Below are 18121 nucleotides of genomic sequence, written 5' to 3'. Positions count from 1 at the left end.
TAAAAGTGAAATGAAATTCAGAAAAGCGTTCGCTAATTTTAATCTCCGTCGTTATACAACGATATCCTCATTCGGAAAAGTGACACGGCTGTCTCTAGGATTCCCCGTACTGGATGAAAACCGTTCACGAAACGTGTTACAGGACGGTCACCCGCTTTTCGTCTCGATAATAACATACGGTGCTCGTTATCTGAACGTAACGTGCAGAGGAAATGAGAAAAGTAAACGCTGTTCAATTAGACGTGCTTCAGTTGTGTCATGTAGCCATTAGATTTCTCGTCGCTTCTCGCGTACCGCAAAACTAGTCGTTAATGCGCTTCACTCTCATCGTTGCATCGATCTCTCTTATACTCTCCACCTTCTCCTCGATTCTCCTATTAAGCTCATTTAATATGTAACAAACGAGTATCCTTGTTATTCTCAGGCTGTAGCTATCGGCGCGGAACACCGTCGATCCCGTCGATCCTATTCCTCTATCCTATCCTCCACAGATTCTAATCGCCGATTGTATTCACAATGATCACGAAGAGACGCGCAATCGTGTCCTTGGTTCCCGTAAAAACGATAATGACCGTGTCGGTCGAGCGATCCCAATTCACATCCTATAGTTCCGATCGCGAAATCGAACGACACGTTTCCTACTCGGTCGGACCTGCCATTCCGCAGATTCGATTGTCACGATGATGTCACGATTGAACAGAAAATAAGAAGAATAAAAGAGAAATATAAAGATATGTGGAGAACGTTGATTAACCAGTTAATTGCGTTCGACGAGTGTGCACGATATCTTAAAACTTAGAATGACACTAACTCTTTCAACAATCAATTATTCATTTGTTCAGATAAACATGTAATTCTTCTTCGTTTTGCTTTGTTTTTTCGTGAGAATATATTATACGTGTATTTGCCCTGCATTTGACGAATATACACTTCATTGTTTGATGTTATTGCGCGTACAATAAGAGATTTTCGAAACAAAATTTCACAGTTAACAAGTTAAGTTCGCGACGGATCGATGTTGAAAAAGCAGAACCAATCCTCGCTCGGGACGGAGTGCTCGTCAACTGACCGCGGCGCGGAACCCCTAACCAATGATTGGCTCCCGGAGAAACCATCGTTCACCACCACGTTGGACGCGTAGGTCCCGTTAAACGAATAATCGGTGACATTGGGCCCACAAGCGGGAACGGTGAATGGACGAAACGTCGTCCTGCCCTCGGGTGGGGACGACAGGGAGAGCCAGTCTTTTCTTCCAGATTTTTTCGCTGGCCCGTTTATCACCTCTCCCTCCCGGCGGCCGCGTCATCATCTTCTGGTCCACTCCCTTTTCGTCCCCGTTTTGTCCACGCGAACACGTTTCGCCGCGGAACTCTTTTTCACGCGTGCCGACGGGGATACTTTACCGATGGAAATTACTACTCGTAAAGTTGAGAACACTCGTAAAACGGAGTCGCGAAAAACGCAGTCGGAATCTCAGACTTGAATTACTAACCAGTTCTAATATAATATCGTGTCAGGCTTGCGATGAAGATTTTAACGTTACACTTACCGCGACCGGTCGAATGACCAGCTTTAAAGATTGATTCAAAATTCCGTGTTTTCTTTCGTCCATTTAATTTCATATCACTTACTGTATTGTCCACAGTATTTAGTTGACACTAAAACTATCGAGCAATTACAATAACTTGTTTCCAATTTTGTATATAAATTCGAACAATACGTTCCATGAGATTGTAAGGGTCAGCCTCACAATTTTTGTCTTTTCTTTTATTTCTATTTCCATTGAGAACAATTGATCTTTCCAACTTGGGTAGCTTCTGTTTGTTATTAGTAATTCCACTAGTTACTTTAGAAATGTATGTACGAAGTGCAGGTACGGCAGAGTTGAAGTGAATTCGAGTAATCTGAATGTTGTTTATTTATTTTTATTGTGAATTAAATGTTACTTGTCTATTATCGATCTATATTTAGAGTATATATTTGTATTAGGTCTGGCTTAGTATATATTTAATATTATAACATTATTAATATCTTATTATTATTATTATTATCATTATCATTATCATTATTATTAATATTTTATTTCTTAAAAACAAAGGTAGTCTTTATCATACGTAAGTACCTAAATTATTAATGATAAGGTATTTTATCAAGTACAATTGTGAAGGAAATCACATTAGAAGGGGGAATTGAATAGCGGAAGATTTCATGGAGTCAAATACATGAAATGGAAAAAATATAATGTCATATTATTTAATTGAATTGTGTTGTCATTATTGCATGCTTGTCTTATAGACTGCCACCGCGTAAAGCTGTTATTTATAATATAGGAAAGTTGAGTGAATTATAGTAATTCAATTTGGTTAGGGGTCACCGGTGACCTCCACAGCATACAATCTGTTAATAGCCCTTTAATGAATAAATTTTTCATTAGAACTTAAAGTCGAGTATAGTAGAATCACGATTATCCAAGTCACTGTTTTTTGTGACTTGGATCTTCTGACTTTTGGTTATACGTAAACTCGATAATTTGGATCCTTCGGTTACACCTCAAGATGTATACAATTGAATTTTGTAAACATAAGATAATTTAATATTTGTAATTTACCGATGAAGGAACGTGTTGTGTAGTTACTGTTGTTGTGGGTTCATTGTAAAGGTTAAATATTTATAAATATTTATAAAGTTCAAATGTGAAGCTTAATAACGTAACGAATAATAACAAAGTAGAATAATAAATTTAATGCGAAACATGTGACAAGATACATGTGACTACATTAATTTAATCCACACAACTGCGACGATGATTAATCTGGATAATAAAGTTGCATTGAATATAACATGTGCATAAGTTACTGCACACTCGAGACGTAGAAAATTAAATTAAATATATAAATATATAAAATTAAAATTAAATATATAAATATATAAAATTAAAATTAAATATATAAATATATAAAATTAAAATTAAATATATAAATATATAAAATTAAAATTAAATATATTAATTTACATTGATATTCAAATACAAGGGATGATTGCTATAGTCCAGAATATCTCAAGAAAATATTTTTTGTCGTTCGTGTTTTTGACACTAATATTCAAGGATGGTTCCTATCTTTGCAAAGACATTATTTGAAAAAAAAATAACGTCGAAAATGAATGGTTGGGTGCGCAAATAATTACTTACTTTCGAGGCTTCGTATCTCCACAGTTTGAACGTACAGAATTTTAGGTTAAGCTCTATTTTCACAACATTTGCCTGATACATATTTACATGATAGATAAAAAACTATTGATCGTTTAAAGAAGAAAGTAAAATAAAAGGCGAGCGCAATCTATTGTTTCGCTATTCTTAGCCGGTCCTTTGTCTTAACATCAAACACGTAAGAGCCGAAGCATCAATCTGTATGTTTTCACTAGAAGAGCCAAGTTCATTGTTTGTCGAACAAATGATGAAATTTCGTTTAAACAGCAGTATATACAGTCAGCGAGAGAAGCATTGCAGTGTTTTGCTTTTTATTACACCACGCTTACTCATGTAAATTCGCATTTTCATATATTGATTTAAAAGTACAGCTGCCGAACAGAACTTCAATTAAGAAATACGATTAACTTTCATTTATTCTTGTCCAACGTTCGTTTAAATGTTCAGCTTCTATTTATGCGTCTCTTTACTCCTACACTTGTGTTTAGATGCGTTTATCATAAGTATAGTAGAGTATAACATACACAACAATTTTCTAATAATAAGTACTCAACTGAAAGTACTCGCCTGACAATAGGTTACCTTGAAAATGCAGCGAAGAATGTAATGTTTGTATTTTCAATTCATTCTTGAACGTGCAGTCATTTACTCTTCGGATGAACAGTTAACTCTACAATATGACATTCCTACGAGTGTCACTTTAACACGGTCAATGAATTCGGGAAATCCCCGGTGTAACGCGAAGTTTCCACTGAAAGAAGCGCGTGTTGCGAAATTTTTAAACGGCTCGCAAGAACAAATGAAGAAACGGAAACAGCGGATTTTTTAAAAATAGTAGAGTACAGAAACAAAGATGCTGCAGGGTGATGCTACGCAAGGCCAAGATTATCTAACAATAAAACTATTATCCAACAATGAAGAGATAAAGAATTGATTAGCGTTATTTAATATTGATATGTAGCATGTATGAACAATTATTCACTGTTATAAAAAACTGATTATTTCCAAGTTTATAAAGGAATTATACTTCAGAAAGGAACATGATACGATTTTCCGTATCAGTGTAGTTTATCGCAGAATGATTGCTCGTAATTATAGGTGAGTTATTTTTAATACGATCTTCGACGAACCTTTTACTTTTCCGAGCAGACTCGAACGGCCTGTTAACGCTTTGCGGCTGGAGATTCATATTAGGCTGTGCTCGCTACTCGAATCAAGTCACGTGTTTCCCTACGCATACAAATGTCGATAGAGAAACAACCGTTCGAATTGCCACTCTCGATACACGTTTGGAATTCACACGTGAGCCTGAAAATAACTGCAGTCGTGACCAAGGTTTGGCGAATACCCAATATGTACATGGAATTCTATTCTTTTCAATCCTTAACAGTTTGACTGCCAAGTAAACACTCGTCAAAACTTTTATGCAGTCGAAACAGTTTTCTTAATAAGCCGAAACTGAATTTTTTGGTATTTCATACATTCAATAAAATTCGTGACGTGATAAAGTGTTAAACAATCGGAAAGTGCCTGAAACATCTCACTCGTGTTATTTTGAGAATATTTATTTAATCGAAGACTATTCGTGTTGTGTTGTTGATTTAATAAGATTAAATTATTTTTGTCACATTCGTCATATTCGAACGCATAAATATGTATACGTATTTCGTAGAAACATCCTTTTGTTGAGGCTGTATTATACAGTTTTTTAATGTTAAGAAATTTTAAAAATATTTATTTGTATAATTAATTTAATTGTTTTAAATATTTATATGTATTTCATAGAAACATCCTTTCGCCTTAGGAATTTGATCCAACTCTTAACAGTAAAACAAATTTCATCTTCATGTTAATCCACGAGTAACTATGCAAGAATCTACAACTAGATTTTATGCATACAATTAAGCAGACTTCATTTTTATCTAAGTGGATACAAGATGCAGTACTTTATAGTTAATAGACGTATCGGCACGTGGTATCGGGAGGGCGCGCAACAAAATTACACGGGCAATAAATCAACGTTACGGTTCGGCGTCTCGGAATCGTTAAATTTATTTATGAATCGTAAAATTGTATGAAAAACCATCGAGTTCTTCTCCTGTATTTCTTTACAACACACTAGTCTTGTTGGGTTCCGTTTATTTCTAAGGCCCGATACATACTATCGGTCAACTTTCGATCCACTCGCAGTCCGCTCTTGGTTCAATAAAATATTATTCAAATATTTATAACACATCTGTTCACACTAAAGTTGTAAGAACCTCGTGCCCTCGAAACTTCAGGACTCAACCTTTACAATAGGTTTACGGACGTATATTGTACAGTTTATTCCACTGTTTCTAGAAAAAGTGATACTTATTAATTTCAATTTTAGAAATTAGGGGTTCAAAAATAGACAATCAAGATACCTATTTGCGTAATTGAATGAATCAAAATCGACGTAAACGTAAGGTACAACCCAAGGCTAAGTCTTCAAAGCTCTAAGGTTCAACCTTAAAGACCAAGTCTTGAAGGCTTAGGGTTCCATAAATCCTAAGTCTTCGAAGCTTTAAGGCTGAGATATCGAAGTTTCAATGCGTTTTCTTAAAGGCTGAGTCTTCAACGCATCAGAACTCAAGCTTAAAGTTTGAAGTTAAGCTCGATTTGAATCTTAATAGTCTGCAACGTTCAACCGTCTATGTTTGACCATTAAAGTCTTCAGCTTTTACAGCTCAACGCTTAAACTGTAAAAGTTCGAGCTCTTAAGGCTTAAATCGTGACAGTTGCTTTCAAAGCTCGAGGCTTAGCACCCATTTTTACAACACTAGTTCAGGCCACGAATGTTCGATTTCGCTTCGATCTCGTTCTACCTTCGTTTACCGAAAGCAGTGAACAAAGAAAAAATACTGAACGGATCATAAGCGAACCGATAGTGTGTACCCGACCTAAAAGTGACCGTGTACTGCGCGTGCACACGAGAGCGTTGTCGGAAACGAACAACACATTCCGTTACTCGGCTGACCGATTTTCTTTTTCATGGGCCAGCCCACTTTGACTTTTCGGAGTTCAGACCGGCGAGAAATGTAGGTAACGGGAACGAAGGAAGCCAAAAGATGCCGCCCGCCCCGCCGCTCTGGAACGATCGAACACGTTTTCCTTCGGTTAACGGTAAACGAATGTAATCCGGCAGTCTTGCTCGAGATGTGTGTCTACGCTCCTCGTGAACCGTATAACAGTTTCGGTTACGTTTCACCTGTCACATTGTCCAATACCGATGTTCGAGGTGAAAAGAACCTGTTGCGCGGAGAATTGTCGTTGAATAGTCGAAATTGTAAACTGAAGTGACGTTGGATGTAACAAATCAGATTGGTCACAGTACATTAACCTTTTGTATCACTTGCAAGCTCCGTTATGGAGCTGTTGTTATAAGGTAACCAAATTTTTAGATGTTTAAAATGTAACGAACGAAAGCAAATCAGAATTCTTTTTACATATGTATTTTTACAGATACGCAGAAGATGAGTTTTCTATTGAAATTCTTCCAAGTTGATAATATAAGTAAATGAAACCTTCGAGTACAAAGGGTGAATTCAGCACAATAATAATATGATGGCAACCAATGTTTTCTTATCGTTAAACCAATGTTACGAAAATCTTTAAAATATTCTACATTTGACTAATTGCAATTATAATTTTTGACGTAGTAGAAAAAATAACATTTTGAAAGTTGTAAACAATTCTTCACTGCAGACAAAGTAATTGGCTTTTCGTTTGACGATCGCATTAAAGGGCTCCGCTACGAAATCATTATTACGATGTAAAGAAGCTTTCAATTTTTACAGTGTTTCAAAGAAGAACACATCACAAGTATCTAACATGTAAAGTAGGCCGAGGCGAATCAGATAAAGACAAGAACATTGGTCATATTTGTTACGTTGCTATAGAAATGACTATGTTGACCCAGAATTTGAGCTGAATCAGATATTTCTCATTTTTTAGTTTTCTGCTTATAAAACGAGGATTTCTAAGTTCTTAACAAAATTTTTTACTAATATTGTAGCTGAATGTGTATCAATAACAAACCTATTAAAAAAAAATGTTTATTCTAAGTTTTACCTATTAGCTTTCCGCTGTTAAATCTGAATTGATTCGATTCACCTCGATCTACCCTACATTTCTACTTCTATCTAAACTATGATCTTTCCACCGAAATTGTCTCAACCAGCTCATAACACGAGTAAACGAAATCTCCGAATGCAAATAGGTAACAGCCACTTCCTTATTAGCTTCGAATGCAGGATACCCAGCCGTGGTGTCGCATAATCCAGTAAAAAAACGAACGGGCCAAACCAATTACGAAAATAGAAGCATCCAGGTTACGCTATTAATTTGCATACAAGAACACGTTACAATATCGTTAGTCGTGAAGAAGTCCCGGGGCGATAATCCGATCGTGTCCTTGAAAAGAAACCGACAACTAGCCGAGTTCTTTATCGCGGTCACATTCTCGTTCGAAACGCACGCAGGAGACCTACTTTTTTACCCCTTTATTTCACAACGATGCTCCCCTACAGCTGCGCGGTATTCGATTTCGCGGCATTCCGCTGGAAAGTCGTCGGAGGCGACGTTTTTTCCCGCCGACGCAGAGAAAATAGGTCACATTCCGCATCGCCTCGCCGTTAACCCCTTCAAACGTGAATTAGGGAAAACGTCCACGGACGCGTCTCATAAAAAGATTTTTCTCTTCTCAAGGAATGTGTCTACAAACGCAATTCCTTCAAGTACGTCTTCCGCATGATTCTGATATTTAGCATAATTTTTTTTAATTTGGTGCTCATAGCGGGAGAGGTACATATGTCCTTCGCATGAGTAAAAGTTTTATGTGCAACTCTCACGTCATAGCAGATGTTAAGTTAAAAGTGTAAAGAGAATCGCCACACGCGTTTACAAACAATGTATAAACAATGAAGACAGATTCTAATTGTTGAGTTTACTTGTTTTCATTTCATTTCCATGAAATTTTAATTTAAAAATATTTTTTCAGTTTAATCAGTTTTTCTCAATTGAATTTTGGGCATTTCCTATAGTTAATTTTGTAGTCGTTACTACAAAAATCGAAAAGTCATTTCAGAATATAGGACTAAACTTGGAAAATAATTGTAAATTAAAATTTCAGGTGTCTTTTGACACTTTCGGTAAAAAATAATGTTAATGTCGGTGTTCAAACTTTATCTTTAAATCTACATATCTCGAATCGCAATAAGCTTTTTTAATCAAAATAAGATCCATTGTAATTTACACGTTGACAATTTTCCAACTGATAATCAGCTTTTTAATTCCAGTAGCGTATAATTCTAGTATTCTAAAATTGATGAATTCTTTGAACGCATTTTCAGCAGCTGGTTAGTTGGTAAACATCTTCCCTTGCAAGTAGTGGTCGAGATGTTTGAACAAATGGTAATCGGTTAGCGATAGGTCCAGGAAAACATATTGGATGAAGCAGAGTTTCATAATCCAATTCGTTCAATTTGGTAGCGTTGATTGTACGACGTGTGGTCGAGCATTGTTGTTTAAAAGAATTGGGTTCTTCTGATTGACGAATGTCGGATTTAATCAAAATGTTTTGAACCAACGTTGCACCGGGCGTTTATTCACGGTATCTTATCCAAACACATCGTTGATATTATGAGTCGCTTCTACAGCTTTTTAACCTAGTTTATACTCATACAAGAATATTATACGAATTTGCTACCTATCCATTTTTAAGTGAATAACATGAAATGAACACAAATTAACAGTAGAAACAAAAGCATACCTATCAGAATGTACAGTGACATATATTGTAAAATTATATTATAAGATAAACAGAATGAAGTGAATTATTATCCCAAAACCAAGCGTCAAAGTTCGAAATCTCGAAAAGCGACATTAAGCCTTTGCACTCGAAGGTTTTTCTCACTGATATTACCAGCAACTCGAAGCAATTTTAATAAAAAAAGCATATTAACATATTAATAAATGATACGCGCATGAAAGGGGAAGTTATAGATGTATTTTATTGTTTTTTATCGATTATAGATGTAAATGTTATAATATATTTAATGACGAATTTTAAATAGTTCTACCCCAGAGTTCTCGAATTCAAAGAGTTAATTTCTTACCAACCTAATACCAAAAATCAACCATTTCTATCAACAGACAATAGGCCCACAAGAGTGTGATTACTGAAAAAGGCACCTTAAATGCGTGAACAAATTTTTATACAAATTTTTTACAATGAAAAATATTCTCCGAAGCATACACATCTGAGTTCATATAACTTTATGCAAATAAATTTCGTTTCCTTATTTATATAACATTGAAATCGAGACGCAAATAAATATTGTTATTTATAAAACTTCATAATTTTCCTATAATGTAAAAAAATATAACCACCATATATTTTGCTCTATATCTTACAATTTTTGTCTCAAGCATTTTTCTGTATCACTCATACTTTTTATGTTATTGAGTTTTGTCCAGAAAACGGGCGTTTGGCTGTACTGTGTGCCGCTCCGTTAGAGATTTTGCGAGAGCCGAGGTTTATGCGAATGAAGCGAATTTTTACGCGGAGTTTACGACGAACATTTTGTTCCAGCGATCATTGACACGGAAACCGAGTTTTCCTGAGGTGGTTAAGATCAGGATAAGCAAACGTCGGTGCAAGCTTCTAACAGGTTTTTTTTTTTGCGGGGAGAATGTATGTGCCGATTCTGGCGTCTCATCTGCATTGAGATGAAAATCAGTGATTATGGTTGATGATGTTATGTGTGTTATTAATTTTGAATTATGGAATTGGTTTGATAAATAGAAATGTTCGTAAAGATTTGTGTATACTATTCGAATACGATGTTGAGGAACGTCAGATACTTTGTAGAATTTAAGACGCTGTTCTAGTGAAGACTGATATTTTCTTCATGTTTTGAAAATATGAACGTTTGGGGTGACATTATTGAGATTTTGGAATGGATATCGGAGTAGTTTGATTGTTAAAAGGTAGAAATACAAGGAATTCGTGGAACGGATTATTTAACACAATGACCGCCACGGTGGTCAAAATAGTTAGATACGTAGGTAGCTAAATAATAGTATAACTTAAAAACTATGATACCAAACCATTAATAACTAAATCTAATACCATTTGCCTTTGTTATGATACGATAAGTAATGTTATACGAAACGCTTTAAATTCTCATGGTGGCCAACGTGTTAAAGAACTCGATTTTATCGCGAAGCATGGTTTTTTCAACTGGCGCTAGTGAATAAAAAGAAATTATCCGAGTGATTAATCTGAATATTTCGTATGTTCTTCTATGTATCGCTGTTATCATAATTATGATTTAAAATCAAAATCAAGGTGTAGAGGAAGGGAATAACTTTCGAAAAGGAAAATAAAATATAAATTACACCGTGGGAATAAATTTTGGAAGAAAAATTTAAAATGTATGGAGTATGAGAAAAGAACATAGACCAAATAGATCACTTTGAAGAGGCGGTAAGAAAGTAATGAGGATTTTACAGAGAATAAAGGTTTATATTGCAGAGTTAAAACCATTGAAATGACTAATAATTTAGTTGTAGCAATTTTTAATGAAGGCTTATCTTCCCTTCTTGAGATTTTCGAAACAATGGGAATTCGTAATTGGATCCGTTGCCTCAAGTTTCGCGAAGGAAATTATGGTTGCAGAGTGAAAACAAGTAACAAAAGACACAGGAATTGTTCTAAGAAAAATTTCAAATTTCATTGAATTTCTCTCTGCTCGTACTTACAGCTGCAAATCCGTTAGAAAATGTATTCCAATGTTTCGCTAACGTTGCGGTTACTTTCATTAAATATTCGAGATACACCGATACTATCATATAATATATCGCGCAATGGTTCATTTTTAAAGCGTAACCAGCTCGTGTTCTGGTTCACTGGCCACCGATCAGAAACTTTAATCGGTCGATTGAAAAATTGAGACGTTGGATGAAGGTAAGGCAAGGTTCTTTATGATTTCTAAAACTATTTCTCTGAATATTTTAATTACATATTAATTAACTTAAATTATTTGAAGTATTAATTAAATAACCTTTCTTTAGGTTACTACTTTTCTTTCCCCTTGCAACTTAAGAACAATTTCATTCCTGCCTTTATGATTTTTTATTAACATTGTAATAGATCTAAAATTTTGGGGTTCGAAGGCAGCGAAAGACAGTTTCAAACTAACAGAAGAAGCATCCGCTTAAAGGATTTTAACAAAAGGCAATCTGGTAAATTGATCCATGATTTTAAAAATTGATAGAAACTTCATCTGCTTATAAGTATCTATTTATTAAACTGAATATTTTGTTAATATAATACTCAGTATTATCAATGCGTTATCAAAATGACAATAAACAAATGTCATTTCGAAAGGAACAATAACATGCGGAAATTACTGGGTAATATTCCAATTAAAACATATCTTCCGCAATTTTTTCATGTTCGGAAGTGATTTCTATCTTTTATAAGACTCAACGTCCGTTCTTCATCGTAAATTTAATTAAATATTAAAAGACAAGTAAACGATTCGAAGTAAAGATTTCGAAAATTCTCCTGAAAATATCGATCGCTGACCGTTAGCAATACGAATGAAATGGAAACGATTCCAAATTCCCACGTGCGTCGTTCCACTCATAAAAATTCGACGGACGCTTCACGAATGAATTACAACCGATGTGCTTCGTTGTTGTAATTTCGCCTCGGCAAACAAAAACTCGTCCGGCTCGTAACATCCATTTCTTCGCGGGTATACGACGCAAGGAGCACGAAGATGATTTGCAACGTATAGTTGTGCTCGTCTCTGAAACACATACCGCGTTTTCTTCCTTTTAAGATTGCGATCGTGATTGCTCAAACACCGCCGAACAGCATTATTCTTCCCCATGTGCTGTCCTTGAACATGTTTCCACTATGAAGTAGAAATTTCTTGAAACTCCGCGATGTTGAAAATTGAATACGTGCCATTCTTTATTGTAATACGAATAGAGGCAGAGGAAATTCTTTCTCAGTATGGAATATTGAAGAAAGATATAACTTGCTGGAATGTTAAATTGTACGGGAATTAGTGATTCCATGTAAATATTAATTCATTATTGACCCTTTGCCATACAATATCGAGTAAACAATTAAATTTCACTCAATTATTTTGGGTTCAAGTTGATTATTTTTCTGTTATTAATTGTTATGCTCTCAGGTAAGGGTGGATATAGATGAATTGCGAATTTGTTTTTTTTTTATAAATTATTAATGACTGTCCGAACACTGTTACGAAAGAAATCATAGGGCAAAAGGCTAATTACAAAATCTTTTCTCCTATTTCATTTTAAAAACGTTTATACAGAAATGTCTGAACAGATGATTTCCAAAATTGAGATTTTTTAAATTGGTGTTTTTTCCCTTGATCCAATCATATTCTAAAAACTACCGAACCGGTTCGATCAAAAATTTGCAGAATCATTGTGCATATCATTGCTTAGTCTTCATCGTAGAATTTCGTATATATGACTATTTTTTATTACGTAATAGTTTTTATTTCAGTTCAAAAAAGTTAACGAAATATTTTATCAAAATCACATTTCACAGTTTAGTCACATTTGTATTTCTCTTTGAAATTTTAAAAATCTAAAACTACATTCGGGAATGATTATTATTCTGTTTTCGAACAACATCCAAAACAGATATTTTTGCCATCGCAGGTTCCGTTTGTAAAAAACTGATTATGTTTACGAGCCTGATAGGTAAAGATAACGAAGGCGTATAAAACATTTTTGTTTCGTGAATGTTCCCATAACTTCGCATTTCCAAAGATGTCTCAAAAGTTTTTATTAGAACAAGCTTTTAAACGAAATGAAATTCTTGATTGCGTCCCATAAATTGGCGTCTCTTAAGTATAATAAATACTTTTGATGAATATTAAGAACACTATTTAGTTTCATTAAATATTATTCGACTATAATTAAGTTCGATTACAAATTAAATTTTATTTCAAATCACTACCGTCTGCATTTTTGCCACTAAAGAAAAAAGGAAAGGAATCAGAACGTTTTACTACGTTCCCCTTACTTTCTAATGCATTTTGCAACAGGAATTCTGTTTTTATTGCAGCATAAAAAATCGCTTATTTCAAGCTTACACATAACTGTCTCACGATATTTATTAAACGATCCCAATTAATTTCACATCGTGTTGGTTAAAGGTCGTAAAAGATTTTAGACGGATTCGATGGCATCCAATTCGCAGAATTTTCCTCGAAGTTCGTTAATTACAAATCCCTCTCACAGATTTTCCTCGATTGTATTTTCGACTGAGAATTCTCCATTCCCAGGTTCAGAAACTCGTTTTCCGACGCGGTTTCCAATGAATCTTGTCGAACCAGTTTCTGGGTTAATAATGGCGCCAACTAATGTCCAACCTGGGGGCCTGAAATTGTTATCCGTTCCGATCTCAGGGATACCGGGCCGTTTCCAAAGGTGTCACTTACGAGTAGACTGCAGATCTTTATATAAATTTAAATTTTTTACACTATCTGTCGTAAGCCTATTAATCGGCTGTTTGATTTCAATTTCTTAATCCATTGCTTTATAACAACGTGTCAATTTCGTGGCGAAGATTTTAACCGGTTGCGTTCGACGAGTATACATGTTATCTTAACTCTTTGCCTTATATTATAATAACGTGTGAGACTCGTAGTGAAGATTTTAAACAGAACTTAACAAACATAAATATTACTCAATGTTTGTGAATACAAATTGAATATTATTCTTCTGTTATCAATTAATATAGTTTAGAGCAAACGTGGGCATAGAATGAACCTAAAATTTATCTTTCTTTTCAGTAAATTATTAATGGCGAAGTAGGTGTGTCGATCATAATTGAAAAATAAATCGTAGAGCAAAGGGTTAAAATCAAAATGATACTAATTCTTTCAATGATCAATTATTTAGTTTTTTAGATAAACATGTAATTCATCTTTGTTTTGCTTTAGCTTTTTGTTAGAATACAGTATATATGTATTTGACCTACGTTTGACGAGTGTTCGAGATATTATATCGGTTCTACATTGCGAGGCATAACTATAGCACCACTAAAATTTTTACAATTATTATACTTAAAATAATTATAAAAAAATAATTCATCAAAACCAACTGTACTAAATGAAAAAGCATTGAAAAGAATTATATTCAGATGAAGCACATTGAACTTGGTTACATATATACTATAATATTATCGAAAAACAGTTTTCTATCGGTGCAGAACTATTACACTTATTAAAAACTGTAGTGATGCTATATGCTATGGAGTGCATAATTGTTATTTTTCGGTTCTGAATTTCGGTTATAAATCTAAGTAATATACACGTGATATTTATATAGGATAATTCCAAGCTAGATCCTGTGGGTAAGATGGCTCGATCTCATTTACATTGTCAAATATCTATACTTTCAATTGTTTTTAGTCGTACATGGAATCTCGCTCAGAGGTGTATCTAACTATTCTTTTTATACGTATCTACTTTCATAAATGTATTTCCTTTTTGTTAGATATTAATAACATTTATGCAACAGTTACACACACACACACACACACACACACACACACACACACACACACACACACACGCACACACGCACGCACGCACGCACGCACGCACGCACGCACGCACGCACACGCACACGCACACGCACACACACACACACACACAGTCAGTCAAAAGATTGGGACCGATACGTCTATTTAAAAAGAATCTTTCATTTTTGGAAATAACTTCTATTGGAGAATTTTCGTGTATGATAGAGGAATATAGCCATATGTGTATTAGTCTTTAATCTTTTACTTGTAACATTACATGTTAGGTGATTCCAAACTTTTGGTTATTAGGTTATTAAGATTTCGGTTTCAGCTCTTTAAAACCGATTATAAGAATTATTAGAATTTATACATATAATAAATACATGCTCAAATCAATGGAAACAGAGAATCGAAAAATAACAGTTATACAAGAAACGAGTACCAATGTTAATCAGTTCTAAACAACCGAAACAGAAACAGAAACCGATACTGATACCGATATAGGTCAAAACCGATAATCCTAATAACAGTAATAACTTCATTTTTCAGTAACTGTTTCAAAGAAACGAAAACCGACATTACAACTCTTTTACATCCCTGATACAATTTCACTTTACATAGGTTTCTCGTGGGTATCCGAGTACGTTAGATACCCGATTAAAGGCATTAGCTCTAGTTTGCAATGCAACCGACACTGCTTCGCAATTCTCCGCGGGAAAGTGTAACAGTTGCAGCAAGCAAAGAAATTTCGAACGCAGCGACAAAACCACGGAACGGCAGCGACACGACAATTAGAACCTCAGCAAAATTACGGCCGGCGTGTAATTGCTACTCGGATCCATTACGCGTCGTCTGTGCGACGATGTTACGGAATAATTGTGAATTACGCCGATAACGTCTGCGATCGCACTCCTTGGCAAATTGACGCGCGACGATGATTTAGAAAGTAATCAAAGTCCACGGTTGTGCTGCCTCCAGTAAACAGACGAATATCCCGGCAGAACAATGGCGCCATTCTTATCGGTGGCGTTTCTCCATTTTTTTCTAATACCGTTCGATTCGAACAATGGCCGCAATTATTGCGATATATGTGTAAGTACACGCAAAGTGTTACATTTTCACTCATTTACTATCAGTATTTCTTTCAGTAACAGTCTCCGTGGATACAATATGTTATTGGATAAAACGGTCATGTGAAAAAAGCGGACAGGAAAAAGTGCACACATACGAAAACACACAGGAAAAAAGAGTACGTGGAAAATATCGCCCGTGAAAACAGCGCACATGGAAAGAATCGCACAAAGTAAAGCACGCACAGTGCATAACACGTACATATATGAATTATACAATTGCAAAAGCGTGCATCCCCTCCCCGTGAAAAAAAACTAACCTTACCTATACCGATCTTTATTATATAAATAAATCTCTTCTGGATGCAGAGTAGCAGCAGCCGTTAATACTTATAATAAATTACCAGAAAACTGTTGTATTTAAGAGGTGTTGCAAAACAATAAATAATTTGTTTAATAATAAGTATTTTTTTGCAATAATTCAATGAATATGTAGAGTCCCTCCCCTGCATTCTCTTTTGCTTTACCATTGTACAATTCATATATGTGTGTGTTATGAACCGTGCGCATTTTACATTGTGCACTTTTCGCTATGTGCGCATTTTTCATGTGCGTTTCTTTTTTTTTGGTTATCAAATAAAACATATCGTTTTTACGAAATCTGAATAATAATTGCGAGAAAAAATCTCCGTGACTTCCTTTGCATTATACCATGTGTTGAAATATTAGATGAAAACAAACGTAAATGTAATTTACTTTTTTTTTGCAGAAAACATAAAACATTGGTCGTCACAGATATGCGACGCTCGTAGCGAACGTGTTAATCTGTGAATCCAATTATCTCCGGAACTGTTCATTATTTGAAAGAGTCTGTTAGATAGAACTTGTTCAGTTTGTCGATGGAAGTAGGTATTATAATTAATACGTTAGCAACCAGCGTTTGTTTGAATAGACAATCTTTATAGTTGCAATATTTTATTGAGTGCACTAAATCGTCGATATATGATGAAAATGCAAATCAAAAAATAAATTTTGTCAACTTTCTACACGTCGCACCGTGAGTTACGATTTTAAACTAATACCTATAATAATACAGATAAAAACACACGTGAAAGTAATTTAATTTCTTTCGCGCAAGACAGAAAATGTTGAGCGTCACAAACATTCGCCGCTGGTCATGAAGGTGTTAAGTACAATTAATTTATGAAATGGAATGTGATTACACAGTGCTGACGATGATTCAAATGTAATAGCAGAGTCAATTGCAAATTATTTTTTGCAATCGTCTACTATTACTGATGTGCAACTGAAATAGTGATTACAGTAAATTTTAATTAATAATTACTGGTAATAACTTGCAATCAAAAGTTGCATTTTAATCATTAATTTTAATATGTTATCAGATTATATTTTATTTAACTTTGTAATGAAAAATGTATGCATGAATGTAAATATTATTTGTTTAAAATAAAATATAATTTATGATGCATTAGTAGATGCATCTTGACATTCTCTGTAAAAATAAAGTATATATTAACGTATTGATGTTGGAAAAGCATTAGTACCAAGATACAATAGAATAAAGTATTTTCAAATATTTTACAATGTTATCATCGAATCAAATGAATTAACCGTGATGGTCGTCCTCGTGGACGTTTAACATTTGAGAAAATAAATACACGCACGTTTGCCTGGTTAGGATATTTCTGTCAGAGAGTGACGCAGAAAGGATATTTTTCGATGTGTCGTCTCCCGCGAATAATAAATGTGTCCTAGAAAATTCATATAGACGCATCATGAGTACCCACCTGAGAATAAAATTGCACGAAAGCGGACCAGTTTACCGTTTGTTCGCTGCGTTACTTTCTTGCACGATGTTTGACCGAGCAGAATAAATTCTATTTATTTATCTCACTTTAAGATAATTATCAATCTTGTATATGGGCCGAAAAATGACATGGTCAAATGGTACAATTATTGGAGGTAACGGCAATAAATTCTGTTTTATGTCCGTGTATTTAATTTTTTCTTATTTTTACTGCTGTTCTACTTTACTACATGTACTACATAATTCGACCATTATGACCTTATAATGAGGTGTACAAAATATTTATGGTATTATGGTAGGGTACAGTGGTGTTCAAAAATTCCCGACCAGATTGTTTTTGGAATTTTTCTTATACAATACAGGCTTTAAGAACTTTTTGTTATTATATCATATAAAGGGCACAC

At 34.6% G+C, this 18121-nt stretch overlaps 1 protein-coding gene across 10 annotated transcripts in view; it reads right to left on the bottom strand.

The window, feature by feature from the left end:
- The window catches only part of LOC116428653 (protein fem-1 homolog CG6966), a 75596-nt gene that overhangs the window by 9466 nt on the left and 48009 nt on the right, over nucleotides 1-18121 (bottom strand). The gene's annotated exons all lie outside the window — the stretch shown is intronic.

The sequence above is a fragment of the Nomia melanderi genome, chromosome 10 (genome assembly GCF_051020985.1).
Source record: "Nomia melanderi isolate GNS246 chromosome 10, iyNomMela1, whole genome shotgun sequence".
Lineage (NCBI taxonomy): Eukaryota > Metazoa > Arthropoda > Insecta > Hymenoptera > Halictidae > Nomia > Nomia melanderi.
The sequence above is the reverse complement of the archived record's forward strand: the minus strand, read 5'-3'. Positions and strand labels throughout refer to the sequence as shown.